This window comes from Athene cunicularia, assembly GCF_003259725.1.
Source record: "Athene cunicularia isolate RWA chromosome 4 unlocalized genomic scaffold, athCun1 chr4_part1, whole genome shotgun sequence".
In the NCBI taxonomy this organism is placed as follows: domain Eukaryota; kingdom Metazoa; phylum Chordata; class Aves; order Strigiformes; family Strigidae; genus Athene; species Athene cunicularia.
In genome coordinates, this window is record NW_020799098.1 from 8,031,144 (window position 1) to 8,046,050 (window position 14,907).

A 14,907-nucleotide genomic window follows, 5' to 3' on the forward strand; every position below is an offset into this window, starting at 1 on the left:
TAAGAGGAAAATGCATGTTTAACATTTTCAGTTGATAAAAGACATTACTCATCAATGTGTGTTCTTTTGCTTCATCAAAGCACTATCAATCTAAAAAAAAAAAAAATCCATCAAATACTGCCTGGAAGCAAATACATGCACTGTTGGTTGTAGCCTGTCCCTTCAAGGATGAGAGGGCAACCCTGAAAACTGTAGCTATTATTTCATTTTTCCAAAGAAAGTCATTCAGTGCCACTTCAGATAGCTTGGGATGTGTAAGACACTTATATGGGCTTCACTAGTGTCAAGCAGGATCTCCAGGAGTCCATGCTTTTCTGGAGGGGCAGATGGAGGGCAGGTAAGCTACAGGAGGTATCTCAAAGGTACTGGGTTACCACATTTAAGCAACTGAATTCCACACGTGTGTCACATGCAAAGGCCACTGAAGCTGGAGAAAGAATTTGTAAGAGGTGAGGCATAAAAAGGTGGTCATTTACATATATTTATCTAGATTAGTTTCATCTGGTATTAAGCTTTAAAATACCGTGAGTGAACTGATATAAAACTAATACTTCTCCCTTTCTCCCAAACTTTTAATAAAGGAAGATCTTACTGAGGTACTGGAAAGACAATGTTGAAGGGTGAGCTTCCTAGCCAGGGACATGTATAGGGCAATGTGCAAACCTAGCTATTGCTGTACCAAAAAAACTGAAAACTGATTTGACAGAAAGAAGATCTCATATAAGTGCAGAGATCCAATTCCAATAGAATGCTTGGGCTCCCACTGCTTATTTGGGCATTGGACTTTGCACTGAGGCCAACAGAAACGAACCGTTGGCCCCATGCCTATGTGATCTCTGGACAATACAAGTATGCCTGGATGTCTCCACACAGTGGGAATAGCCACCCAACAAGTGACAGTTCCATTCATGTTTTTTTCAAAACCTCATCTAAGACCTGACACTTCCAGGAATAGGAAGGACAAACAGCATATTCTCCTACAGTTTGTAACTGCCCACATTGACTGGTCATGCCACTAGTGCTGATCATCCTAAAGCTTCTCCAGAGATAATCCATGGCTCTGGGGGACTCCTCCACAGCATGAAATCTCAGGGATTCTTGTGGATTTGCAACTCCAGAGTTTAGGATGGAGAGTTTGATCTGAAGTGAGCTTCTGCCCAGCTTCAGCTGCAGCTGTTGTCAAAAGTGTGCAAAACCCCACAAGTCTTTGCCTGATATTCATGGACATGAATAAGGTACCTGCTACCTGCTTAAGTCTTAACAAACCTAAGACATGTTTTGGACTTAGGACAAATTAACTTTTGCAGGGTTTGATTTTCTTTAAAGTTCTGCAACCAAACCAGAGCTCCTCTCTCCATGCACACCTGCAAGTCTCCTGCTGAGCAACTGTCACTATTATGCAGTATTAAATCAGTCTTGGCATTTCATAGCGTTCACTAATTGCAAGCACATCAGTTGAAGAACAGTTACAGTCATTCTGTAGAGGGATGAATCCCAACGTCAGTGTGATTGATACATGTATTTGTTTCCCCTTAGAGTGAGGGTGGAATAAACACTACTTTAAAAATCTATAATCTTCATTTCTCTTCCAAACAAATGTAAACGCTTCCTCAGCTTCCCTGGGGAACATAGCTGGAATATAGAAGACTCTCAGGGAAGATGAGTAAGCCTAAGGGCAAAAATTTTTGTGAATCTCTTCATGCCTGGTAAAACTGATTTAACATAAAAATAAAATTCAGAGAAGGAACCAAACTGAGGTTCGTGCAAAGGTCTTGCACCTGGGATCAGTGGGTCTACAGCATCAGCCATGTCTGTATGTGCACGTCCCTTCACACTTTGTCCAGTTGAGGGCCATGCGTGGCAGTAGATGGTGTCTCCTTTCACCTCTTGAACCCTGACTCAGGTCCAAGCTCGTGTTCCTGGCATTGTGAGAGAACTGCCTTGCTCAGAAGCAAGTTTGTGAGACTGAAATATTTTGTTGTTTATGTATTTTAGCAAAGAAAGCAGTGAGAGCACAAAGGTTACTATTTCATTTACACAATTTTCCTTATTCGTGGTAGATGATCTTAGCAATAAGATCTCTTATGTTACAAGACTGGTTTTCATTTTCAAACAAGTATCACTTTACCTCAGACAATGGGATATAACTACTTGGTGGTCTGAAATCCTCTGTCCTGAACCTTTTGTATTAAGTGGATAAGGACTAATGATCCTGGAGACAGTAGGGCTGTGCCAGTGTCACAGTCAACTGAGAAGGGGATGCGTTGTCTGTTCTTGTTTGAACTTCAGACTCTCATGGGACCTGCTTCAAACTAGTTTATTCTTAACCCAAATACTTCTTGTGTCCCTTCACATGTCCCTTGTAGTCAGTTAAAAGCTATTGGCAAAAGAATGTTTTTTCTCCAGAGATAATGCTATCTTAGCCTTTGGTCCTGTGAGCAATACCAGCCCAAATTTCATTCCATTGATCTGTTATTTTTTATCTTGCATTTAAATGTGTTTAACCATCAACAGACACTGCTTCATCCCCTGGTGTCCAGCATCTATTTTTTGGGAGAGGGTACGGCTGGTGCTGAGCACACAGATGGGTCAACCTCAAAGGCCTGGCAGCTCATTCATCAGAGACATCAGCCCCCTGATGGCTTCAGTGCAACGTTCACCAGTAAATCCTCTGCCTCGAAGTGGTGAGTCCTGGCAAGCCAGTTAAACCCTTGCACAGATGCTTGCAATCCTGCTGGGAGTGAAGCTGTGCACCACATCAGAACCTCAGCAATGCTGAGAAAGAAACTTTAAATCCTTCAACGACCAGAGTCTGGTACATGGGATGACCAGACCGCTGGCATGGGTGGGAGATAGGAGCAGAGGGGTCTGACTTTTGTGAGCCACTACCAAAGTTGACAGCATATTGCTTCAATCCAGGGGATTTTCCCTGGCACCACTCTCATCCCCACCACTTCTGCAGTCCTCACACTTTTCTGTGAAAGAAAACCCAAGGACCCTGGGATGCACCTGCCTAGAGATGGACTGAAGTGCATTTTAACTGTGTCCCTGGACCTGTGCAGTTCAGGAACACAGCTGAAGTTCAAGCTGATCCACATTGTGACTTGCAGGATAACATCATCGTAACCAAACCTCAAGCATGGTTATCTAATAGTGAGGACTCGCTGGGTGCTAGTACCCTTCCCAGCAAAAGCTGTTTATTTGCAGAGTTGTGACAAGCACAATGGCAATCAAAGGCACTCCTGGCTGCAGCTGCAGTGGTGGCAGAGGACAAGAAAGTGAAAGCAGGCTGTGAGGCTGACACTGTTTCATGTGAATTAAAAATAGGAGAATACCCACCACTGGTCACTGCATTGAAACCAGCAGAGGGATAAACTTGTCCTGCTAATGACTCAGGTAATGACTGAACCAGGAATGCTCTGGTCCTATACTGAGACCGTGAAGTTGGATAACAACAAAATTGCTGTCTTGTTAAAAAAGGGTGCGCTAGAGGACAAAGAAGCAGCTCTGTTAGTGTCTAGACCTCCAGATAATATCCTTAGAGGCTGTGATGCAGCTTATTCAGAAGAGGAAATAAAAACTGCTTGGATAAAAGTTTCTTACACATTCCCATGCTCTACTGTCTTGTGAAAGTGTTTTTAGTCTAGAACTACACCACTTTAATAATATGCAATTCTTCAATAAAAAAAGCATGACTCACGCCTCTGCACAGGAGATAAAAGACATGTGGAAACCATAAAACCTCTAATCCAGCATGCAAAGCCAGCAGAGTCGTTTATCTTCGTGGAATATTTTAATGTCTGTCTTGTTCTTCCAGGAAAGTTATGGGACCATTTACACCTTCAAAAAGCCTCAGCCTGTAAGTAGGTATCTAAAATATCTTTCCTAAGCTGGTTCTGTAAAACAGTTTTAAAAGGACTGATATAGGGTTTAATAGGGCATTCTTGGTTTTAACACTCTGAGTGTTAAATTAGCCATATCTTCCTCATGTGTAAATATAATGGTAAGGAGGCAGAAGTGCCTCCAACAGAGACTGCAAACAGAGAGGTGCTGACAGGGTAAGTGTCTTCCTCAGTGTGAATCCTAAAGGATTAGTGGTCCCATAAGTAGAGCAATTACATCCCAGCTCCCCACTCCCATCTGCCTTGTCTCCCCTCACATGGAAGTCATGACTGTTCCTTTGGGACATCTTTTCCTTCTGGAGTCACAAGCTGCACCCCAGCAAAACTTGTCCCCTTCCCCAGATCTGTGGAGCCTCATGGTTAGGGCCAGACTTGGCAGACCCATGTCTCCTGCCTCCTGGGAAGCATCTAACCACGAGTCTAGCATGCAAAAGCAAGGCACTGTCAGCATCTGTCTTTGACCTAAACTTAGTGCAAAGTCTGGGGGCACTTGATCTCATCTTTGGGTTGTCTCCCAAGGCAGACATCTCCTCCCTCATTCTCAGATCCCAGTGAGATGAGGCTCCTGTGGAGCAGACATCTCAGTGTCTTTTGGTACCATCTGATGTGATTAAAAAAAAAAAAAACAAAACCACAACAAACTGTCAGAGCCATCAGAGTCTGCAGTGGACAGAGAGGAGTCTTTGGGATCCACCTGGCTGACAACACTACGAATGATAGCATTTGAGGCTCTAACTGTCCAAAAGCTTGTGCTACTTGAAGATGCAGACACACTGCTGGTCACCTACAGATCCTTACACACACATACACATGGCATACACACACTCGTGTGAGTGTGCACTCACAATATGCTTCATATGCAGTGATTGACCAGCTCTGTTGAGGATGACCTCCATTAAAAGGTGTCCCGTATGCTTCATGCAAAGCGTGGCAATGCACACGGGTCTAGAGGGTGGTGAGAGTTCCTGGACTTTGGTGATGTTCATCACAGGCATCTGTGCAGCTGACACAGAATTTGTAATTAATCTTTAGCTGTAGCACTCTTAATTATGTCCCACTGAACTGAGATTCACTAGACATCATATAATCTATTAGGTTTTTTTAGAAACACCTGGTATATTTTACTGGTGTCACCCCAAAGTTGACCATGCAGCTGAGTCTGCAGACAAGGAGAGAGGCTGATGTACTGTGACAGGACTCCTGTAGTCCTGGCCAGCAGCAAATCAGCAGCAGTGTGGGGCATGAGCATTTAATGAGGACATCATATATTCCTTGAATGTTCTGCTGGAGCATAAAAATCATATCCAGCCAACCAGGCTTGCATGCATAAATCTCTGTTGTACACTGTTCCAGTTATGGAGCTGCTCCAGTTTTGGGACCCCTTAAGGAGATATATGCGTCACTGGTTAGAGGTGTCCAATTTGGATGCAAAAAATAGGATTTTATATCAATGATGATAAGCGAGCATCTTCTGGAGGTCATTTAGGATGCTGAGTTAGGAGGCTGAACAGGACTACAGCCAGTGCAGAGAAATTAAGGTCTTCAGAACTGAGCTAAGCAGACCCATCTGATACCCACCCAGTTGACAAAAATCCTACAAGCCTCTGATAACCAGTGTTTGGACAGGGCTGTGCAGAGATGCAAGGACTATAAACTCACAATTAAAATCACTTTATGATACTACTTCTATCTCCCACTCACCACTGCTTTATGGTGCAAGGAAAAGGGAATTCAGTGAGGCTGATAAATAAACTTCTGCTTAAAAATTGCTTCCACCATTTACCGCACTTTTGTGTCTCTAGCTGCCAGGCATTTGACCACTACTTTACATATCCCAGGAGATTAAAGTGGGTTTCTAACTCCTTTTAAGTAATGTGCAAGTAATGAACACAACTCTCATCACTGGCTGTTTTCCTGTTCTTCAAGGTTTAGACAAAATATTCATTGGTCTTCTAGAAACAGTCCACAAAGTTGTAGCGTGATTTTCATGTTAACCTTGAAAGCAAGGCTTCCATGTGGCGATGCAGAGACCTCTTGGAAAAATTAGAATATGAGCCCCTGCTTAAAGCCAAGTAGACACGGGTGGTTGAAGGAGGCACTGTCTCCTGGGGGTCTTTGGGGTGGTTTCCTCCCATATTCTGTAACAATGGGATTTTTCAAAGTGAAAGACAAATAATGGTTTTAGTACCTTTTAGAGAATGATCCAGTGCTTCTACTGGATGGAGAGGCCCAGGCTTGAACTTCTGTTAAATATGGGGAGCTATTTCCCACAATAGTGTGAGGGTGAGGAGAGAGATTATGGCTGCTGTATCTGAAATGGAAGGTACCACAGGCTGGTACCACAACCAGAAACAGCATCGCCCATCTCTGGATCATGCTGTGTGCCAAGTCAAAGCAACTGTGTACACGGGGAACAGTCGGGAAGTCCTCTATGGAGCCTTTTTAAAAGCAACAAGGAGTAGATTAGTATGTGGTTAATAATGTTGTTTGTTGCATTTTATTTTCTTGATGCTGAATAATAATTTCATCAGTCATTACTGTTGTGCAATGATTATAAAATTTGCAGCATTACATGGAGAAGGAAACCTTATGTTGTTCAATGGGCCATAATATTTTGCAAGGGTAAAGGCAAGAGTAAAATTGTGTAAAATAATGTGGCAGTCCTTGTCAGCATTACAGCACAGGTGATTAAAGCCATCTCTGCTTACATGATGCTTAAACATATTGAGAAACTTAAGCACATGTTCTTGATGAGTGCGATACTGTCCTGAATTGTACAGTAAAAAAGGAAGAAAAATGACATGGAGGGAGGCCGAGTCAGGCCATTCAGGGAGGGGAAATTTTCATAGGCTTTTTTCCTAGTTTTTGGTGCTCCAGCAGAAAGCCTGCTGTGATAATCTACTCACAGGAATATTAATGGCATTTCTGTTGGGACACTTGTTTAAATTATATATTTATTCTCTGCACCCTCCCCCTGCCCCAATAAATAACCTTACTGGTATAACAAACCTCACCTTCTTTTCAAACAGGTTGTAAGTTGCTCAAGCTGTAGATATTACAGAAGAGTGAAGGGTTACTACCCCTCCCTCAGAGGCTGTGGTGTGCTAGAGGATTTTACCCTTGATGCCATAGCTCTGAAGAAACTACATCTAATGCATTTGGGAAATGAGTAATCACTGTCAGACTGCTACATGCACATGCACATTGAGTTATTCTTCTGCAAATGGTGGTGTTGTGCTCAGCCCGTGGATTCAGGAGGAGGAGATGAGACCCAGAAATATTGGCCTTTATTCTGGTCCTGAGGGATGCTCTGGCATGTCCCAGAATCTGTCAAAACTTCTAATGCCTTGGCAGCGTTTTCCCCTTTAACAGATATTTTTCCATCCATCTTTCTTGCTATCCATCCCTCTTTCTTTTATTTTTCTCTCTTTTTTCTTTTTCCTTTTCTTTCCTTTTTCCTTCCTCCTCAACTTGCCTTGCCTAATCACCTTCCTAATTCAAAGACACAAAACTTCCAAAGTTTTTATCGGTGAACAACACCTTCACATGCGCAAATAAAGTCACTTCCAAGCTTTGGCATTTGCAGGAGTTGAGCCTGAAGTGTTAAAGTACAAACACTTTCTGATCAGCCATTCCCTTGATAACAGATGGCCCAATCTATGCTCCAAGATTGTCTTTAACTCTGTCTGACCCAACATAAAACCAAATGTTCATAAACTGCAGTTCTCCATACCCCAAGATGTCCATTTTTGGCTGTAAATCTGGAGCACATGCTGTTATCTGAGATTTGTAACAGTCGTGTGCGATACTGGGAGGTGTGTTAACTAACTTGGGGGGAATCTGATCAACACAGGCAAATCAGTGCTCCCTCCAACAACTTCAGCTTCTTCTGAGAAACCTTCCTTGCCAGTATTTTCAATGTGATAAAGTTATTTTTTTATTTCCCTGAATAGTACCTCACCTTATACCTTGGGTAAATGTACCAAGCCCAAGCCATAGGAATTACATGCATTGAGGGCGACAGGAATCAGACTGCGCTTGGATGGGAAAGGACTCTGTGTATAACACCAGAATTTGAGTACAAGATATGCTGGGATGAATGCTGCCTCTTTCCACTGGCATTACTGTTGCCTCAAGGGCAGGAGAGCACAGAAAATAACGCCATATGCAGAGCTCATAGAAGGTACTGAAATAACACCTTGAAGTTAATGAATTCTAAGGAATCAATCCATAGCTCAGGTGTCTGGTTTGAAACCTTGCTTCCTCAACTTCATTCAACATACCCCTAGTGGGTTGTGATTACACACCGCTACTGCAAAAGGAACAGGGAGATAGCTGTGACTGGATGCTTGGCACCCCCTCAGTTCAGGAGGAAAAGGGATGGATTGTCTTTTTTTGATAAAGTCACAAATTCTGTTCATCAAGGGGGTAAAAAAAAAAAAATCACCTTTCTTATAACCCATGAAACTTTTGTCTCAGGCTTCAAAATAAGAAAATAAGAGACAATTTGTTTTTAAGGAGTCCATAAAATAGACAAATGTTCAGGTTTCATTGATGCAAAAAAAAATGTCTTTCACAGGCATTATTTTTTGCAGGGCAGGGGGAAGGGAAGCTTCTAATCTGTTTATACTAGGATTAATATTAGGAGTGAGTTAGTTTTTCCAAGGTTCAGCAGAGCATGAGGGGGAAAACAAAACAAAACTTATTTTCAGGAATGTTTACCAATGGGTTCTGGTCATGACTTGTGTTTTGAAACTTGGGAGGCCAGTTTTTGAGCCTCACTGTTAGTGTTTAACTTTAGGATTAGGAATTATTGAGTTAGGTTCATTAAAATAGCTGAGTTTTGTCCTTCAAAAATTTAAGAAAACATGGTGTAAGCCTTGGAAGCGAGGTCTCTTTCTGGGTAACAACAGCCTCATTCAGCTCTAAGCATATGGCTGTCTTTGTTTTAAAAACCTGTGTTAAAATAAGGGTAACGCTCCCCATTCCAGCAGAACCATCATCTCTGTTCTCAGGGATTTATGTAGCTCTCAATAATGCTGGTTTAAAGCCTTGAGAAATCTACTGAGATCCCAGCATATTAAAACTACTGTAAGGGTGATGCAGGTCAGTTCTTCCCTAAATTTCATGTTCAGTTACCCTTTTGAAGGGGGGGAAAAGTGCCAACATCACAGAGAGGATAAGGCAGGCCAAGGGCATCTCTGAACTCTCTGAAATGAGTAATGAATGAAGATGCTGAAATACTCCCCCCAAAAATACTGAGGAGAGACTACTCCCAGATGTCAGCATGGCGGCGTCCTCCGAGGAGTGCATGGAGAGGCCAAAAGCCATTGTCCTGCTGCAATGGGTTATTCTGCAAATGGCAGACTGGATCCCCATGCCCTGGTGCAGGCAGAGGACAAAGGCTCCTTCGGGGGCAAACCTTGGTCCTTGGGTTTCCCAAATGACTTGCAGCAGTCCCTGTGGCTTTGTGCCAACTGCATGGTAGGATCTTTGCCTTGCCATCATCAGCAGGACCAATTCTGCCTTCAGCCACTTTAATGTAACTGAATTCAAAGCAGCTGCCCTGTTACAGTGCAGACTAGGACTAACTCCAATTTATCTATGTGTGGTTGCTCTCACAAATGTCCCATTAATTGAGAACAGTCTCCAGTGGGTTTTCATTTCAAGAAGAGTTTTAGATGTTTGGGTCACTGCAAACAAAATCGTGCTCTCCTCTGTTTTGGGTGTTTTACAGCAACTCAACTCTTTTTTTAATCTGCAGCCCAACCAGCTGACTGGAGCTGGCAGAAAGACAATGAATCCATTTTACAACAACTTTCAAGGTTTCAAAATGTGTTTTGGATCTGCCTTGGAGTGAAAACAAAACCTTCTGAACTTTTTTGTATAGTGAAGTCATGTCAAGACCATTTTTGCCTGGGAAGACTCCGAGATTGCCTCCATGGAGCAGACTGCAAAGACAGCCTCATCATTGCTGCAGGAGGTCAGGTGGCTGCTTATTACTCCGAAAACAGCAGCTCAGCAACGTATAAACCTGGATGTCTTCAGCTCCAGACACATGACATTAATGGTCAGCGTTAGGTTAATGGTTGGACTAGATGATCTTCAAGATCTTTTCCAACCTAGATGATTCTGTGACAAGCTGGTTCCTACTCTGGATGTTTTGTTCTAGGTGGGATATCTGCTGTGACTTTTGTCAGGAATCCTGGGGAATAACATAGTTACTCCTAATGATGGAAGGTCACAGAGACCTTGGATTTCTATGCCCACAAACCAGCATGGGGAAAGCTTGTTGGGACCCCAATTCCCAGCTTCACTTTTCACTTTTACAGATATTATCAGCTTGATGATGCAGATAACATTCTTCTCATGTTTATACATTTAGCAGGGGGAGATGTTGCACTGTACAATAAATAAATTAAAAAAAAAAATGCCTTATCAGTCTTGAAACCTCCACTTTTTCCTTCCTTGTTTTTTTATTCCTCCAACTGCTCTCTGTTTCATTCATTGTTTAAGACAGATAAGCTCACTGATAAATGCAAGCCCTGGCCCAGAAAATACCAATCTTACGTTAATTTTTCCCAGCAGAGACCCTGACTATGCCTTATTTGCACTCAGTGGTATATGGCAACTCTCACATAATGTCAGACCTGCCAGGAATTACACCAGTGTTGGATTATAGCATACTTGATTTGAAGAGAGGGGAAGCTATGCTACTGTAATCATTATTTAAACTATATCCCTTTGCTTTGTTGAATGGCAGGCTCCCATTCACACATAGCGTATCCTGCAGACACAAAGAAAGGGACTGCCTTTGCAAAAAAAAAAAAAAAAAAAGCACACTTTTCTGCAGCTGAGTTACTCACTTTTGCATAAAAACCCATTACATCAGCTAGAAAGGGGGCAGAATAAAATTGTGACATATATTTATTGATCTTTTGAGCACAGAGGCTTCCTGTGAAACATGACCCTACCTGTCAGGTGTTGTGAAAGCACAAAGCTTCTCCCTGAAGAGCTTTCAGTTTGAATAGAAAACAGCAAGGAAAAACATATTTTTAGTATACATCCTTATTTTACTAATGGAGAAATAAACCAGTGAGAGAATGGGTGTTTTATCAGAAATATGTCTGGTTGAAAAGACAACCTCTCTGGGAAGGCAGTCAGATTCACTAACCACAAGATTATCTTTCTTGGTTATTAACCTTCACAAAAATTTCACATCATAATTTCTGCCATTCTGTTTGATACCACATTAAATGGAAAAGGCAGCCTCCTTGTCACATAAATTACTAGAGCAGACCTGTCACCAGTTATACATAAGGATGCATTGCCTGCTTTTCATTCTTGATGATATTGTGAAGTTTATGAAGTCCACGCGGTTCACCCATCCATTACCTCCACACATCCATTTGCTAGATCTTTCTACCTCACATACCGATTATTTCCATATGTTGCTGTAGAGTTCATCTTATATGCTAGGACAAACTAGGTGTGCAGAGGCTGCTTCAAACCTGGTATCAAAGCAACTGGATATCAAGGCATTGTCCAAAAAGCTGACTTTGCAGAAGGGAAACACCAAATGCCCAACCATCTTTCCTCACAGAGGCTAGTTATTTTCCCAGTGCCCATCCATCTTCTTTTTTCTCCATCAAACATAACTGGACACCTATGATTTCTTGGCAACAGAATATGTAGTTTATATTTGAAGAGAGACATTTGTAATAAAGATGACGAATTCATGTAAGCATCCAGTGAACTCATACTGTCTTCTTCACTGTTTATATTCACTTATTGTGCTCTACTGTTCTCAAATAATTACATAACTAGCCACAGCCATTTCAAACAGCCCTTCAACCCACATCAGCCTCATGTATAAACATTGGTGCTTTATACAGTATGAAATTCATCTGCAGGGCAACAGTTTGCTGTACCGTAGTCATTTTGTGAGATGATTCAGGCAGCAGTTAGGACTCAAAGTGCTTTTGATTTCCTTGCAAACGCTCTGTCTGCCTTCCCCGCTATCTGTAGCCCAAGATCTAAGAAGGGGTTGCCCAATATGGTTTGTAACCGGAGTCCTGCTAATAAATCACTGAGCTGCAAAAAACAGGCACAAACAGATCCCAGGCATCTGGACCCCTCACTCTGTAACTGCAGGCACAAAGTCTTCGATCATTTCTTTTAAACAGGTCCAATTTCAGCTCAAGCACCCACTGCTAATGGGTCAGATGCTGCAAGGCTGCATTAATATGATTCTGTGCCCAAGCAGGAATAATTTGTGTTTCATTTTGGGTCATTAGCTTGGGCTCAGCCCTGCCCTAACTGTAGACGATTGAAGACTGAATTTGCCTGCAAAGACTTGGTGGTTTTCCACCCTGTGAGGAGCAGTCCCATGCAGTAAAATAAAAAAAACTTGAAAACCAGCCTGTTCCAGAAAGTGATACAGGGCATCCTAGCTTTCTCGGAGACAAAGATGACTCTGGAAAAACTTAGGCATTTTTAAAAGAAAAAGTGCATAAGATGAATCATCATCAAGCTCCCCACATGCTTTTTGGGCAGGGAGGGTGGTGAAATGGTCCAGTAGAAAAAAGTGTGTCATCCCAACAAGCCTGTTCACCTCACAAAGTAAAAAATGCCTGGGAGGCAATGAATCCCATCACTGTGAGCAATTAAGCAATATGGGTAAGGAGTGCAGAAGGCATAAGCATCGTGTAATTCCATTTTAAGCCCTTCTTAAACATCATTATAAGAGAAACCTGAGCCAACATCTTTGGCATGGGGACAGATTCATGTGTCTCCACCTTCATCCTCAAGTGGTGCAGCTGTATCTCAAAGGAAGACGATATTGCACAGCACCAGCCCGTATTCTTGTTTGAAAGGAAAGCAAGGAAGAAAAAAAAAACAGGAACTTGTGCCGATTTCTCCCCAGATATGAAGAAATGGACATTTCTGTCTTTCCTCTTACTGGCAGGAGGGGTTGTAGTCTTTGTTCTTTGAAAGGAAGAAAAATGAAAAGCTCTGGGCTGAATAAAAAACATTTTTTAGATGTCTTTTTCTCAGTGACACATCCTCTTATTGTACATACACACACACGCACATGCACCACACACATGCGCATGTACACACAGACACGCATTTTCTATTTCATTAAAAACCATTCTGGTAACAATCAAAGGCAGCTCATAAATGTCATATTTTGAAAAGCATAATGCGTGATTCCCTCTTTAGAGCAGTTTTTATGACAAACAGTATACCAATGTTTGTGTATCATTTCTAGGACTATAAAACAACCTTTTATGACTCTTAGGCTAATATCTGAAAAGTAGAGTACATTTTCGTATGAAATTCTTTCACAGTATTTAAAGCATAATATCCCTTGCCAGTCCACCCTCCCTCTCCTCGTTCCTCTTTCTATGCAAAACCATGTGACAAAAAGCAAAGTGCTTTTAATAACATACCTCTGGCATAGAGCCAACACCCTCTTTTTCCTTTTTTTTTTTTTTTTGGTTTTGCCAGTTGAAGCTGACAGATATCTATAGCAAACAGTTAACATATATAAACATGTCAGATATAAAACAAATATACTTTGAAAGAAAACAGAGAGCTGGAATGGTTCATGCTACAAGACAATGTTGGTGCAATTAGTGGGATCAGGGTGTGGGGTCTTCAGGATGGGTTTGGCAGGTCTATCCAAGGTAGAAGTACCTTTCTTCTTCACTCTGTCAAGTTCTGTGTGGATGGCATGGAGAAAAGACAGGCCTGCAGTGTCACAGCCACCATCTGGTATAGATGAAAAGAAAGCATAGGCAGTTTTTCATGATGACCGGTGAGGCGGTGTGTATGAGAGACATCTGCAGGCGTGCGTTTCTGGCATACGTTTCACAGGTCGAATAAACTGGATCATCACTGAATTGCAACCACTTAGAGGCTTGATCCTGCAAAGCTTCTGTTGGATGCTGAACCCTCCTCCCTCTGCTCTGGTGAGGCTTTCCTCTGCTGTTTATTACCGCATGGCACTTCAATGTGATTATAAATGAATGAGACTGAACTAATTACAGTTAGGAAATCAGAAACAAGTAGCGGTGTTTTCTGGTACTGTATGCTATAAGCACCCCACCAGCAAGGAGCCACCCCAGCACCAATCACCTACAAAATCATGGGATATTGAGGGATGCATGAGGTTGGGGCAAAAATGACCAAAAGATGATGACCAGAGAGGAAGGGAAGGGTGTTCTGCTTCGGTCTTCTCCCCACTCTGCTGCAGTCCCAGGGCCACGTCTCCTCACTGACCACTGCCTTCTGTTGTGGAATAGGTGTCCACAGGCCCAGATGTGTCATTTTTAACGTTCTTGTTGACAGACTGAATGAGGAAAATAGCCATTTTAGCCTGCCTGTCAAGTCAATGAGTGGGACTGGCATCCTTAGACAACAGTTCAGGGTGGGCTTTGGTGTTCAAAATGCCATGGGATGAATCCAGGCTCTTCTGCCCCTATGTCCAGAGGATCTCCTTCTTGGTGGGTCCTATAAAGCAGTCAAGCACACACTAGACACCAGGGTGGCTCATGGCCATCAAACCCTAACAATAGGTTAAGACTAGACTAAACAGATAATTAAACAGATTAATTCAGATCTCAGACAAGGAGTACAATTAAATGGACTCAGATTCTTCAGGCTGGGAAAGACACTGCTGAAGGGGATATGATAGAGATCATGAGTAGGCTGGAAAATATGAATAGAAGATGACTGTTCACTGTCTCTTCTAATACAAGAGTAGGGGATGTCAGATGAAACTAGTTAGAGGCAAGTTCAGAGAAAAAAAGAAACAAAAGAAGAGCCGTTTTCCCTAGTGTGCAGTTAAGAGGGGGAACTCTTTGCCATAGGGCTACCAGGCACATTCACAGAAGAATATTCATTTAAGGGCTATTGAATACAACGATGCCTCCCCTGGCTCAGGGCAGAGCTGATGCTGCTCATGGCTATTGAGTGCAGCGGGGGACATTGACGTGGA